Source organism: Peromyscus californicus, unplaced genomic scaffold, assembly GCF_007827085.1.
Source record: "Peromyscus californicus insignis strain IS unplaced genomic scaffold, ASM782708v3 Scaffold_7__1_contigs__length_154581171, whole genome shotgun sequence".
In the NCBI taxonomy this organism is placed as follows: domain Eukaryota; kingdom Metazoa; phylum Chordata; class Mammalia; order Rodentia; family Cricetidae; genus Peromyscus; species Peromyscus californicus.
In genome coordinates this window covers 140,792,561-140,807,620 of record NW_026294595.1, presented here as the reverse complement: position 1 = coordinate 140,807,620, position 15,060 = coordinate 140,792,561, and the positions used below count along the sequence as shown (strand labels likewise).

The 15,060-nt window shown below is 47.6% G+C and overlaps 1 protein-coding gene across 6 annotated transcripts in view; it reads right to left on the bottom strand.

Moving 5' to 3' along the window:
• Positions 1–5,698, bottom strand: part of Ncoa3 (nuclear receptor coactivator 3) — a 102,368-nt gene extending 96,670 nt beyond the window's left edge. For all 6 annotated transcript variants that reach the window (XM_052723366.1, XM_052723365.1, XM_052723367.1 and 3 more), the window contains exon 1: positions 5,544–5,698. The gene's annotated coding sequence lies outside the window, so the exon portion shown is untranslated. The remainder of the gene's footprint in view (positions 1–5,543) is intronic.
• Between the last annotated feature and the right edge of the window lie 9,362 nt (positions 5,699–15,060).

The window sequence follows — 15,060 nt, the reverse complement described above, 5'->3', positions numbered from 1 at the left end:
TCCAGGGGATCAAACATCCTCTTCTGACCTCAGCAGGCATTGTGGTATACATACATGCATGAAGACAAACCATTCATACACATTAAGTAATAAAATAATTTAGAAATAAATAAGTTTTTATTTCACTCCACTTCTTGGAAAGGCACTTCTGGTCTATGCCAGTCTGGTCTAAACAGTGAGTTACAGAACAGCTAGGACTATGCAGTAAGACTCAGTTTCAGGGAGAAAAAAAAAAAAAGCAAATAAAAAGATGGATCAAGAAGGCATTAGCGCTGGACCATGGTAGGTGCATACCCACACACATAAAAGAAGGAAAGGGTCCACAGATCTGAGTGGGAAGCTACTCTGGTCTATTGTAATGGGAAAAGAGAGAGAGAGAGAGAGAGAGAGAGAGAGAGAGAAGGCATTAATGGACTGGGGAGGCAGTTGAGTGGCAGAGAACTTGCCTAGCATGCATGAGGCTCAACCCCAGCACCCAAAAAGAAAAACAAGATATTACTAAGCAATCATCTCAAAAATATATTTTGTTCCCACACATCTCCCAGAAAGAGGATCCAGGTCCGCACAGTACACTCCCTCCCTACTAAACGAGTTCCTATTTACTAAGAGGGTGGAGATGCCCTACAGAAATTTTTTTTTTGAGAAATTTTTATACCAGGGAAAATGCACCCTAAAATCACTTACAAAGTATAATGAAATTAGCTAGGGATGTGGACCAATGTAGAGCATGCATTTGGCCCAGCACTCAAAAAAATATAAACACGGAGCTGAAGAGCTATCTCAGGGGTTAAGAGCACTGGCTGCTCTTGCAGAGGATTCACAAATCCAAGTAACCAACCACATGGCAATTCACAACTGCCTACAACTCCAGTCACAGGGGATCAGAAGTTTACTCAGGCACCAACACACATGGTGCATGGACATATATATACATGCAAAACACCTATACACATAAAATTAAATACATTTAAGTTTTATTTTAAAAAGTCAGAAGTGATTTCATACAATCCCTAATAACCTAGCTCTACTATCATTCTGGGTTTTTTCTAAGTTTTTCCTAATGTGTGTGTGCCTGCATGAGTTTATGTGCACCACATGCAGGCAAGAGCCCATGGAGGCCAGAAGGGAGCATTAGATTCTTTGAACTTGAGTTAGAGATGTGACAAAACCCAAGTGCTCTGGAAAAGAAGTAAGTTCTCTTAATCACTAAGCCACCTCTCAGGCCCCCATTCAATTATTTTAATGAACTGTTAGTAAATTTTGTTGTTGTTGTTTTTAAAGAAGGATTCTCTGTGTAACCCTGACTGTCCTGCAACTGGCTTTGGTAAACCATGCTGGCCTCTAACTCAGAGATCTGCCTCCCCAGTGCTGAGATTAAAGGCATATTGCAGCTTGAACGCACACACCCACACCCACACCCCGGCAGCTGTTACTATTTTTTTATTATTAATTTTTATTTTATGTATATGACTGTTTGCCTGTGTGTATGTATGTGCACCATATTCAGGAGCCTGGGGAAGGCAGATAAGGGTACTGGGTGCAATGGAGCTGAAGGTACAGTAGGTTGTACTGAGAACCAAACCTGGGTCCTCTAAAAAAAGCAGCAAGTACTCTTAAGCACTGAGCCTTCTCTCCAACTGCCCTGTGCTAATGTTTAAAAGCATTCTAGCAAACAAAGTGGAACATGCCTATAATCCCATTTGAGAGGCTAAAGCAGGAGACAGCTCAATCACTCAGGGCCAACCTAGGTTATAGATCTAAATGCTATCCTAAATTAATTAATTTAATGATGCAAATTCCAAAAAGTGATCATCCTAGCTGAATGAGGTGTCATATCTCTAATCCCAGAACCAGGAAGCTGAGGCATGCAGATCATGAGTTCAAAACCAAACTGAACTATAAGCTCCAGGTTCCACAACAGCCTGAGCAATGAGACCTTCTCAAAACACCGAAGACAGGGGCTGGAGAGATGCTTACTGGTTAAAGGCACTTGCTACATACACTTAAAGAGGACCAGGGTTCAAACCCCAGCATCTACAAGGCAGCTCACCATTAGAAACTCCAGTTCCAAAGAACCTAACGCCCTCTTCTGACCTCAGAGGACACCAGGCACAGATGTGGTATACCAACACAAGCAGGCAAAACAGCCATACATATAAATTCGGGGGGGGGGGGGGGGGAGCCTGGAGAAATGGCTCACTGGTTAAGAGCACTGGCTGTAGCTGGGCAGTAGTGGCACGTGCCTTTAATCCCAGCACTCGGGAGGCAGAGCCAGTTGAATCTCTGTGAGGCCAGCCTGATCTACAGAGTTAGTTCCAGGACAGGCTCCAAAGCTACAGAGAGAAACCCTGTCTCAAAAAACAAAGAGTTCCTACAGGGCACCCAGGTTTGATCCCCAACACCTTCGTGATGGCTCACAAACATTTTTGTATGTTTTGTTTTGTTTTTGTTTTTGTTTTTTTTAATCAAAAACAGGGTTGCTCTGTGTAGCCCTGGCTGTCCTCAAACTCAGAGATCCATCTGCCTCTGCCTCCTGAGTGCTGGGATTTGGGATTAAAGGAGTATGCCACCATGCCCAGCTCATAAACATCCTTAAATCCAGTTCGAGGGGAACTGACACCCTCTTCAGACCTTTTCAGGAAATAAGCATGCACATAGTGCACAGACAAGCAAGCAAAATACACACATAAAATGATCTTAAAAAAAAAAAAAAAAAAAAAAAGACTGGGGCTGGAGGGATGGCTCAGAGGTTAAGAGACCTGATTGCTCTTCAAGAGGTCCTGAGTTCAATTCCCAGCAACCACATGATGGCTCACAACCATCTATAATGGGATCTGATGCCCTCTTCTGGCCTGCAGGCAGGACGCTATATCTATAATTAATATATCTTAAAAAAAAAAAAAAAAAAAAAAAAAAAGACCATCTTGATTATATGCTGAAGTCTGTGTTTTGAAGACCTCTTTAGTTAAGGGATGTTTTCTGATAGAAACTGCTTACAGTTAAACCCACCTAGTCCACAATTTTCCAACTACAAAATGTACTTCTTTCTATATGTCAAAAGCTGGCATGAGCCTTTTTGTTTTTTAATGCTGATTGGTCAATTAAGTCTTTCTTATCAACATATAAAATACCCTATAATTAGCCGGGCGGTGGTGGCGCACGCCTTTAATCCCAGCACTCGGGAGGCAGAGCCAGGCGGATCTCTGTGAGTTCGAGGCCAGCCTGGTCTCCAAAGCGAGTTCCAGGAAAGGCGCAAAGCTACACAGAGAAACCCTGTCTCGAAAAACCAAAAAAAAAAAAAAAAAAAAAAAAAAATACCCTATAATTTAAGATCACAGGTAGTTTAGATTACTGCTCATTTAAATTCAGAACCTGAAGCAACTTCCAGTGACACAGGAGCTACTGTGTTGATATCATTTTACACATTACAAACAGAGGCTTCATCTTACAATGAACCCACAGGGTTCTTCATGCCACAAGTTATTATTTCTTTAAGGGTTTTACACTGAGCAACAGAAGCACTAAATTCAAAAGAGCCTTTCTAGCAGCTACCAAGATTTTTTTTTTTTTTTTTTTTTAATGTATGTCCACGCACCAGGTGGGTGCCTGGTGCTCACAGAGGCCAGAAGAGGGCGAGTGATCCCCTGGAACTGGAGCTACAGACAGTTGCTGGATACCGGGAATCAGTTCTGGGTCCTCTGGAAGTGCAGCCCGTGCTTTTTGTTTGTTTGTTTGTTGTTTTTTGTTTTTTCTGAGACAGGGTTTCTCTGTGTAGTTTTTGGTGCCTGTCCTGGATGGAGTTCGCTCTGTAGACCAGGCTGGCCTCAAACTCACAGAGATCCACCTGGCTCTGCCTCCTGAGTGCTGGAATTAAATAAAGGTGTGTGCCACCACCATCCGGCTCTTAACCACTTAGCCATCCCTCCAGTACCTCCAGGTTTTAAGAGAGCAAAAAAGAAAACACGATTCCCATGCCATTTCTCCCTGCTCCTGCTTTTAGTATACACCAGCTGGTCTTTGGTCCCAAAGCCAAACATACACCATGAAATGCTAGCAATCACTGCCTCAGAGAGGGTTTGCAGTCAAGAGCTTCCTTTTTCAGTGTTTTTATGTCTTTTCAGTTGGGTGTCATGTCTGGAAAAACCTATTCTAAATAAGCTGACAGCCATTTGATTTTTTTAAAGAACAAACAGTTCACGAACTCAGAGGTTTACACTACCATTTCCACAGCATATTTGCTGAAGATCTGGAATCCACACTCCTCCCCTGGCTCCAGCATCTCATCTATTCAACAACCTGCAGAAACAAATACTGAGGCTTCCGTGCAGCACAGATCGGCCAGCCGATCCGAAGGCTGGCTTTTAAATCTCCGGCCACGGCAACCCTGAAACAGGCGCTCTCATCTCATTCAATCCACTTGGCCCTGCAACAGACAGGGGACTGATTCGCCTTCCTGGTTTTTTACCACACAAGCTTAATTACAAAAACAAGTTGGCTTTGAAGCGCTACTCAGAAACTGCAAAAAAGGAAGTCTTTGCATTTGGGAGGGGGGAAAGTTACTCGACTTCAAGACAGTCTCCAATCTTCCGTGTCATACAGTATGGAGTCAGGACGGGGCCTGAGATGCTCTGGCCTCTCTTAGCTGCTCTACTGGTTAACTTTTCCACCCTGGGCGCCCTCAAACTGCCTAGGAAGTAGCATTGCCTCCCACTTCTCTCACAGGCTGTGTGTGAGGCTCGGTTCATTTAAACTATTGCAAACAGAATCAATGAACGAATCAAGATTGGGAATTTCGGAAGGTGAAAGTGATCGCAGTGATAGGTGATACCAGAGCCGACATGGACGCTGCACAGAGGGCAGACCCCACACTCACCCCGGAATCCACGCTACACACACCTCAAACTCCTCATCCGCAAAGCATCCACCCTCTGCACATCGCGGACCCCGCTTCCACCCCGCACTCGCCCCACACAGACCTCAGACCCTGCACTCATCCCTCACACCTCCACCTACCCCGCACACACCTCGAACAGCGCACACTCATCTTACACGCCCTGCATGCACCCTGCAGACCCCACACTCACCCTGCATCCACCCCACACACGTTGTAGACACCGGATCCACACCACACACCTGGCGCATCGCGCGGACCCCACATCCATCCCACACACCACAGACCCTGCTCTCACCACGCACACGCCCCGCACTCACCCCGCGCGCACCGCAGACTCCGCGTCCGCCGCGCCCGCTCGCAGCGGAGCCGCAGCCTCTGCCCGAAGAGCCCGAGTCCGCCCCGCCGGGCGGCGCCGGCGGGAAGAGAAGGCTGCGCTGCGCTTCCCCAAACGCGGACTCGGCGGGGGGAGCTCAAGCAGCAGAGGCCGCGGCCGCGAACTCCTCGCGACCCTGCGCGGGCCCCGGAGACCAGCGCCGCCCGCCCGATCCCTGTCGCCTGCGCCGCGCGTTGCCGGCGACCCCGAGACCCCCGCCCGGGGCCATGCCGCTGGCCTCACCCGCCTCCCGCCGCCGCCTTTCTCTCCACTCACCGCTCGCCGCCATCTTCCCCAGCGCTGCTCTCAATCGGAAACTCACAGCTCAGCCCCGGCCGCCGACACCGACTCCGCCGAGGCCGCCGCCGGCGATCTGAGGAGCTGAGGCGGCCGCCGCTGAAGCCGCGGCGCGGGGGCCGCCGGGATTTGTAGTCCCGCGGCCACGCCCAGCACTACGGGTCCCAGGGGGCCGTGCGCGCGGTAGGGGGCGTGGCCAGGCAGTCTGGGTGACTCCGGGTCCTGCGTTAGCTTTTCCGCGTGCTCATCTCCATCCTGGAATTCCTGACATCTATGGAGTGTCCATTGTGCGCCAAGCACCGGTCCTCAAGACTAACATTTGAGGGGGCGTCATCCTTACTTTTCAGACGCCCTGCTATGTCACTGGCTGGGGGGGTCACTGAGGCTCACGAGGTGTTCAGTCCCCAGGTGTGGTCTCTCAAGTCTCATGATTTACACCAGAGAACAGCTTGCATTAGAGTGGGAAGAACTGAGAGGCACTACCTTAACCAAGGGCGGCTTGAACTTAGTGTCACCAGGAGTGGCTCAAACTGTCACCATATGTCTCCTGATAGGATGCGATGCAGAGGAGAAGGCTACCTCGGTAGTGTTCTTGAAAAAAATTAAATAAATAAGAAAAACTCAAAATGGGCAGCATTCTACAGAACGAGCTTATACACCAAGATAACAAACCATAAACAAGTGAAGCCAATGCTAGTGATCCATGCCTTGGGAGGTGGAGGCAGGAGAAAGGAAGATTTCAAAGTCAACCTCCAAAAACAAGTTTAAGGCCAGCCTGGACTAAGAAAATAAAAAGGTGTCGGACCAAAATAAATAAATAAAAGTCAAATGCAATAAATCATAGTCTTATTTTCTTTCTTTCCTTCTTTTTAGATTTTCAAGATAGTTTCTCTATGCAGCCTTTGCTGTCCTCAAACTTGTTCTGTAGACCAGGCTGGCCTCCAGCTCAGAGATCCGCCTGCCTTAAAGGTTTATGCTACCAACCCTGGCTTGAGGATAGCTTTTATGTAAAAAGAACTTGGAAAGAAATTTGGAGTTGGGTTAGTGAAATAAAATAGACATTGTCAGCCATATATATGGGGGGGGGCATTGTCTGGGACGCAAACCATATAAAATGTCTTCAGTGTGAATAAAATGAACCCTACCCTAGCTCTGCTGTCACCTCCAGGATTTCCCACCTGCACTGTGGCAGTCCCTGCTTTAAAGTTCTACAAGTACCCACCCTTCACTCCAGGGGTCTATTCACACAGAAGCCAAGTCTAAACCTGGCTTGGTGGTGCACACACCCTTAACCCCAGGGCTCAGGAGGCAGAGGCAGGCAGATCTCTGTGAGTTCCAGGCCAGCCAGGGCTATATAGGGAAACCCTATCTTAAAATTAATAATGGTAATAATAATATTTTAAATGTAATAAAAGTACATCAAAAGGAATAATTATTGATTCAAGTGCAGTATATATACTGAAAATGTATACCTATTCAGTCATATACATATCATATACATGTATATGTTCAGAGAATAACTGATATGAACAGTGAAAAATACATATTCAAGGATGTCAGGAAAAAGATCCAAAAGGAAGCCAGATATGCTGCTTTGGGTGAGATTTGTAGGTGGTCCTGCACTGAGTGACATCAGCGGGCAGGCACTAGAGTCAAAGTTAAACCCAGCTGAGTGAAAATCGCAGGGAGAAAATCAGCAAAGATGCGTGCCTTCATCCTTCACTCTCGGTTTGCACAGACCACTCCTCCATGAAAGAGTTGACTTATGTCCTGATCTTTGACTTAGGGTTGGCTCTAAGACTGTTCCCCTAAGGAAACACAAGTAATGTGGTGAAGCCCTCAAGCCTAGGGCTTAAGATGGCTGACAGCTTCTACTTCCTCCTTCCTGGCGCCAACTCTCCCACTATGAGAATCCACAAAAAGGGAATTGAAGCACCAGTTGACAGAGGCTGAGGTCTCAGGCAAGAGCCAACACCAGCTGCCAGCCCTGTGAACAGCCTTCTTGTGCCTTCCTAATGGTCAACAAGATCGGCAGCAGAGCCAGGCCTAGTAGGACACACTTGTAATTCTTGCGTTTAGGAGGTAAAGGGAAGATTAAGAGTTCAAGGTTATCCTCCAGGACAGCCAGAGATCCACAGAGAAACTCTGTCTCGAAAAAAAACAAACAAACAAACAAACAAATTCCAAGCGAGCCTGCACATGGTGCCCTGTAATCTCAGGACTCAGGAGGCTGAGGCAGCAGGATTGCCAGGCTAGACATGGCAAGGCGATATGGCAAGGCAACACGGTAAGACCCTATTGGAGCCGGGCGGTGGTGGCGCACATCTTTAAACACAGCACTCAGGAAGGCAGAGCCAGGCGGATCTCTGTGAGTTCGAGGCCAGCCTGGGCTACAAAGTGAGTTCCAGAAAAGGCTCAAAGCTACACGGAGAAACCCTGTCTCGAAGAAAAAAAAAAAAAAAAAAAAAAAAAGACAGAAAGTTGGGTGCTATAGGACTCAAGTCAGGAAGGGAGGATGGTGCCCCCAGAACTCAGAGAGCACGTCTATGTTCCAAGTACTTTGGGCGCTTTAGTTTGTTGTCATCAGTTTTGTGGGATTTGGTTTTGTTTTGTTTGAGACAGGGTCTTATGCTGCAGCCCAAGCTGGTCTCAAATTCACAGCAGTCTTCCTGGGATCCAAAGGGCAACAGCATACCCAGTTTTTCAGGCACTTTTTGTAGTTTTTCAACACCCCCCACCCCCCCTCACCCCACCCCACCCCCGCCCCGCTGCCCCTAGTTCATTTAATCATTGCAAGAATGCTAATTATCCCCATTTCAGAGATGAGTGAATGGAGGCTTCAAACAAGTCAGTCACTTGATCAAGGATATAAACCTGACTCTTCCAGTTTGCCTTACTTCCTCTTCACCAAGGCACAAGCAACAAAAACTTTTTTTTTTTTTTTTTTTTTTGAGACAGGGTTTCTCTATGTATCTTTGGAGCCTGTCCTGGAACTCACTTTGTACACCAGGCTGGAGTTCGAACTCTCAGAGGTTCGCCTGCCTCTGCCTCCCAAATGCTGGGGTTTAAAGGCCTGCGCCACCACCGCCCAGCGCAACAAAAACATTTACCAGTTTTCTGGAACATTCCTGAGGTAGCTCAGTTCTTGGCCATTTGGCTAAGATCAAAAGTAGCAACTGGAGCAGGAGAGACGGCTCAGCAGTTACGAGCACTTGTTCTTGCAGAGGACACAGGCTTGGTTCCCAGCACCCATGTGGCCCATAAACCACCTGTAACTCCAGCTCCAGGAGATCTGACCCCCATTGGTATCAGGCACATATGAGATACACTCACACATAGAATAAAACAAGTCTTTTTAAAAAAGCTGGCCAGGCCGGGCGGTGGTGGCGCACGCCTTTAATCCCAGCACTCGGGAGGCAGAGCCAGGCGGATTTCTGTGAGTTCGAGGCCAGCCTGGGCTACCAAGTGAGTCCCAGGAAAGGCGCAAAGCTACACAGAGAAACCCTGTCTCGAAAAACCAAAAAAAAAAAAAAAGCTGGCCAGGTGGTGGTGGCAGCGGTGCATGCCTTTAATCCCAGCACTCAGGAGGCAGAGCCAGGTGAATCTCTGAGTTCGAGGCCAGCCTGGTCTACAGAGTGAGTTCCAGGACAGAAACCAGAACTATGCAGAGAAACCCTGTCTCGAAAAACAAACAAACAAAACAAGCTGAGCAACAATTCTACAGGCAGATTGCTGTTCATACAGCACGAGATGTTCGGGTTACTCCTCCCCCATCAGCGTATTGTTCAGCCCATAGCCTATAGCCTCGTGGTCACCAGGTGGCTGTCCAAGCTGAAGCATCCATATCAGCTCAGCCTTGGAATCTGTGTCAGGGGCAATATTATACTCACATGCACACTTTTTCTCTCAATAGCCTACTTTCCCCAGCTTAAGCAAATGCCCCCCACCCCACCTTCATATCTCGTTATAACGGGAGCCTGGGCCACATGGCTATTCTAGATGCAACAAGATTCAGGAGTGCATTCTGCTTGGGCTTCAAGTGAACAGGTGAATGAGTGTCTCTGAGTTGCGTGGTCTAGCCCAGGGCTCTGCTTCCTTTCTTTGTGATGACAGGGTCTCACATTTTAGCACAGATGGCCAGGAATTCACTATGTAATCCAGGTTGGACAGAATTCCACAGTGCTCCTGTCGGCTCTGCCTCCCTATGCCTTCCTACGAGGAAGGGTGAGCCTCTGTCTGGTTCCCAAAGACTGTTTCCGTTTCACTGCTTTCCCTGTCCCCTGAAGTCAGCCTCTCTTTTACTGTGTTACTAGGGGCTGAGAGTATAGGCTGTGGGGCTGGAAGTGTAGCTCAGTGATTAGCGCATATGCCTAGTATTCACAAAGCCATGGATTTCATCACCAACACTGACGGAAAGAGAAAGAAAAAAAAAAAAAAAAAAGGCAATGCTAGAAAATTCCAGTACTTAGGAGGCCGAGGCAGGAAGATCACAAAGCCAAGCCCAACCCCGGCAACTTGAGGCAACTTAGCAAAATCTTTTCTCAGCCTTTCAAAAAAAAGGTGGGGGAGAGGGGCTGAGGGTGTAGCTCAGTGAGACTGTAGCATGGAGTCCTAAATTCCGTTCCTCGGTGTCACTAATTGATTAAATAAATGAATAAATAACTAACGAGTTTTAGCACTTAATCATCTCAACAGGCTAAGCCTGTTCTGCGACTTGCAGAGCTGGGCGATAATGGCTGATTTCTTGAACTTTCCGAGCCTCACCTGGGAACACTGGTAACAGCAGCAACAGCTGGCGGAACGGTTCAATGGAAACCCGAGAACCGCATCAAGCCAGGAGTGCGCTGGCTGAGTTAGCTACAAGTGCCGGTTCCGGGCGGGCGTGGGGCTAGCACGGGTTACCAACAAGAGGGAGTAACAGTTTCCCCCGTTTTCCTCCCATCTTGCCTCACTGTAGTCGTTACAGTCTGAAGTTTCCCTGCAAATGAAAATAAGATGACTCGGGCCTGAGCACTGCGCATGTCTAAAACCCTGCTTGCAAAGATCAGATCTGAAAGTGAACTGGCACCAGACCACCTCACCCCAGGCTGTTGTCTGAACCGCTTCACACCCATGCAGGGAGGGATCTGGGCTTAGAAGGAACGAGACAGGGACAGACAGATGAGATCTAGGGCCGGGGGAGACTCTGTGAGTTTGTTTTAAAGTCGGGGGGGGGGGGGGGGGAACGCCTCTGAGAGGACTAGCGCTTCCGCACCCAGCAGTCTGAGCGCCGCCACCCAGACTGGCCGCTCGCGTCGGCTCTGGCGACCTGTGATCTTTTTTTTGTGCCATGGATGGCCTGGCAGCCGATTGCTTCTGGCCCTGGAGCCCTGCCTGGGCCCCGCAGTGGCTCTCCCTGGCTGGATGAATTGGAAAGCCAACTCACTACTGGTTAGTTGTTTTTCTCTTCTCCAACTTTTTGCTTTTCTTGTTGTTTGTTCAGATTTTTGTTGTTGTTGTTGTCGCTTTAAGACAGTTTCTCCTGCCGGGTGGGCGGTGGTGGCGCACGCCTTTAATCCCAGCACTCAGGAGGCAGAGCCAGGCGGACCTCTGAGTTCCAGGCCAGCCTGGTCTACAGAGCGAGATCCAGGACAGGCGCGGAGAAACCTTGTCTTGAAAAACAAAAACAAACAAAAAAAGATAGTTTCTCCTATAGACCAGGCTGGCCTAAAAATGACCTTGAATTCCTAACTATTCTGACTCAACCTTCCAAGTGCTGGGAATACTGTCAAATTGACAATTAACATTAGCCTTGGGAGAAAGGCACAGGCAGGTCTCTGTGATTTTGAAGTCAGCCTAGTCTACATAGTGAGCCCCAGGCCCCCGATAGCTACCTAGTAGGACACTGTCCCAAAAAAAAAAAACAAAGCAAAGCAAATAAAAAACAAACCTAACCATCACAGGTACTTTTAAAACATTTCATAGAGCAAGGCAGTGATAGCACATACCTTTAATCCCAGCATTCAGGAGTCAGAGGCAAGTGGATATTTGATTTCGAGGCCAGCCTGGTCTACAAAGTGAGTTCTAGAACAGCCAGGGCTACACAGAGAAACCCTGTCTGAAAAAAACAAAAACAAAAACGAAACCGCAAACCAAACAAACAAAACATTTCACAGAAAGTGATTCTCTCCTCCCTCCAAATAACATTTAATATAGTTTTGGAAAGCTGGGTGAATTGGTTTATTTCTGCAATCCCAACACTTGAGAAACTGAGGCAGGAGACTTGCCATGAGTTTAAGGCCAGTTTGGGCTATATAGTGTTAAATTCTAGTTCAGTTTGGCTACATAGAGAAACCTTGTCTCATTTAAAAAAAAAAAAAAAGCCGGGCGGTGGTGGCGCACGCCTTTAATCCCAGCACTCGGGAGGCAGAGCCAGGCGGATTTCTGTGAGTTCGAGGCCAGCCTGGGCTACCAAGTGAGTTCCAGGAAAAGGCGCAAAGCTACACAGAGAAACCCTGTCTCAAAAAACAAACAAACAAACAAACAAAAAAAAAAGCCAGGCATAGTGGCCCACTCCTTTGATTCCAGCACTCCGGAGGCAGAGGTGGCAGGCAGATCTGAGTTCGAGGCCAGCCTGATCTACAGAGCAAGTTCCAGGACAGCCAGGGCTACACAGAGAAACTCTGTCTCCACAAAAAACAAACAAGCAAAAAACCCACAAGTGTTTATAGGCAGCTGAAAATATGGACCTTTGATGCATTACTGGTGGAACTGTAAAATGCTGCATGCAGCCATTTTGGAAAATTAATGTCTGAGCTACTATACTTTGGATGGTAAACATAGAGTTGCCATATGGCCCAGCAATTCCAATCCTAGTTATATACTCAAGGGAACTAGAAAAGTGTCTGGGCCAGGCCAGGATCATGCACATGCATAATCCTAGCGTTCAGGAAATGGAAGCAGGAGATGGTCCGGTCATTCTCAGTTATATAGAGAGTTCAAGACCAGACTGAGCTATATGCAAGATCAGGGATGGGGGAGGGAAAGGGAAGGGGAGAAATGGGAGGGAGAAATGGCCCCGAAAGGAAAGTGCTTGCCATACAAGCATGTAGACCTCAATTCAAACCCCAGCGCCCACAGAAAAGAGTGCAGTACCCACCTGTAATCCCAGCGCTAGAGAGACAGAGGCAGGAAGACCTGAGGATGACCAGCTGGCCAGTCTAGCTCCATCAGTGAGCTTCTGGTTCAGTGAAAACCATCTCAAAAAATAAAGCGGAGAACCTGGAGTGGTAACACATGCCTTTAATCCCACCACTAAAGAAGTACACAGGCGGATCTCTTAAATTCCAGGCCAGCCTGGTCTACATAGTGAGACCAGCCAGTTAGAGCTACATGGTAAGATCTTGTCTCAAAAACAAACAACCACCAAAAGGTGGAGAACAACGGAGAAAGGCCTACAGCCTCAACCTCTGTATCCTCAAGCACAGAAGCATACACATACACATTCTCCTGAGTGCACACTAATCTGAAAAAAAAAAAAAGAAAATTAAAGTAGGCACAGGCCTTTGATCTCAGCACTCTGGAGGCTGCGCTAGGAGGCTCCAGAGTTTGAGGCCATCCTGGGAACCATGATGAGGTCAAGTCTAGCATATGCTACATAGTAAGGGAAAAGGTTAAAAGAAGAAACTGTTTCTTTTTTTTTTAATTTATTTAATTTTATTTTATTTGCATTTGTGTAAAGGTGTCAGATCTCCTGGAATGGGAGTTACAGGCAGTGGTGAGCTGTCATGTGAGTGCTGGGAATTGAACCCGGGTCCTCTGGAAGAGCAGCCAGTGCTCCTAACCCCTGAGCCATCTCTCCAGCCCGAAACTGTTTCTTTTGGCTCACAGATTTTGAGGCTCAATCCTTGGTCCCTTGACTGCTCTGTTTTTGGGCCTGTGGTCAAGCAGGTCAACACAGAAACACAGGACAGAGCAGACTGCCCCACCTCATAGCTACTGGAAAGCAGAAAGGAAAGGGGGCTGAGGTCCCCTTTGAATCCCCTTCCCTGGCATGTTCCCAGTGACCTGGCCTCCTTCCACTAGACCCTACCTCCTAATGGTCCCACACCACCTCCCAATAGCACCAGGAACTGGCAACCCTTGAGGCCAACACTGTGACAGAAATCAGAAGCAACTTTGACAAAGGAGTGTTATGCTGAAATGACGCCACTTGCTTATAATCCTAGCATTTGAGAGGTAGGTAGAGGCAGGAGGATCAGGAGATCAAAGCCAGACTCTGTTACATAGTGAGTTTAAGGCCATCCTGGGCACCATCAGACCCTGTGTCAAAACAAAGTAACGATGGCAGTGGGGGTAGCCCGTTTTTGCATCTTCCTGTCTCCAGGGATACCACAGTCACTGTCTTCCTGTTTTTTCAGATCTACTCCATATCTATACAGCCTGCCTCTGTGTGTGTGCATCCACACTCACAGTAAGTGTACGTGTGTGTAGGTGCACATGCACACGGAGGTCAGAGGTCAAGGTCTATGACTCCTTTTAATCACCCTCAACCTTTATTTTACAAGACCGGCTATTGCTGAACCTCAAGTGCATAGATTCAGCTAGGCTGGCCCACCAGTGAGCTCCCAGAATCCACCTGTCTCTGCTCCTCCCTTCCCCCAGTGTTGGGTTGCAGAAGCTGAAAGCCAACTCCCACCCAGCTTTTTATGTGACTGCTGGAGATCTGAACTCAGGTCTTCATGTAAATGTATTCGAGAAATGTTTGTTTTTGTTTGTTTTTCCTATTGGAGGCGGCTAGGCCACCAAGGGCCAAGATTAAATGAATCTCTTCCACCTTGTAAAATGTTTATGCAAATCTTTTAATCTCCCTCACCCGGGAGACTATTTACACAAAGCCCCTTTCTCAGAAATTGAAGACCCAGGGTTGCTGCCAGATGACCCCTCTCCTTTTTTCCTTTGCATTGGTTATAAATTAGTCGCTGGAGCCAGACTGTGAGAGGGGATGAAACACACAGTTCCACCTGCCTTCAGATAAAAACGAAGTGAACTTCCTGCCCAGTGAGCCTGCTATCCTGGTTTGGATCCTAGCACACCCTTTTTACAAAAAGAAATTGCTTTGCGCCGTTACTTTTGATTTGTTCACGTGCTTCTATGTGTGACATCTAGACTATTCTCTTCAACATACCACAGGCATTTTACTGTTAAGTCATCTCTTCTGTTTGTGTTTGACAAGGTCATGCTTGATCCCAGACTGACTGGAACTCACTAGGTAGCCCACCCAGGCTAGCCTTGAATTTGTGGTGAATATTAGTTCTTATGCACACCTCCATAGTCCTAGCACTCAGTTGGCTGAAGCAGGAGGATAGTCTCAGGTTTGAGCCTAGCCTGAGTTACATATACCTAGTTCCAAACCAGCCAAGTCTGCTAGTAAGACCTTGTCTCAAACACACACACACACACACACACACACACACACACACACACACACACACACACACACACACGAGTAGAGTTG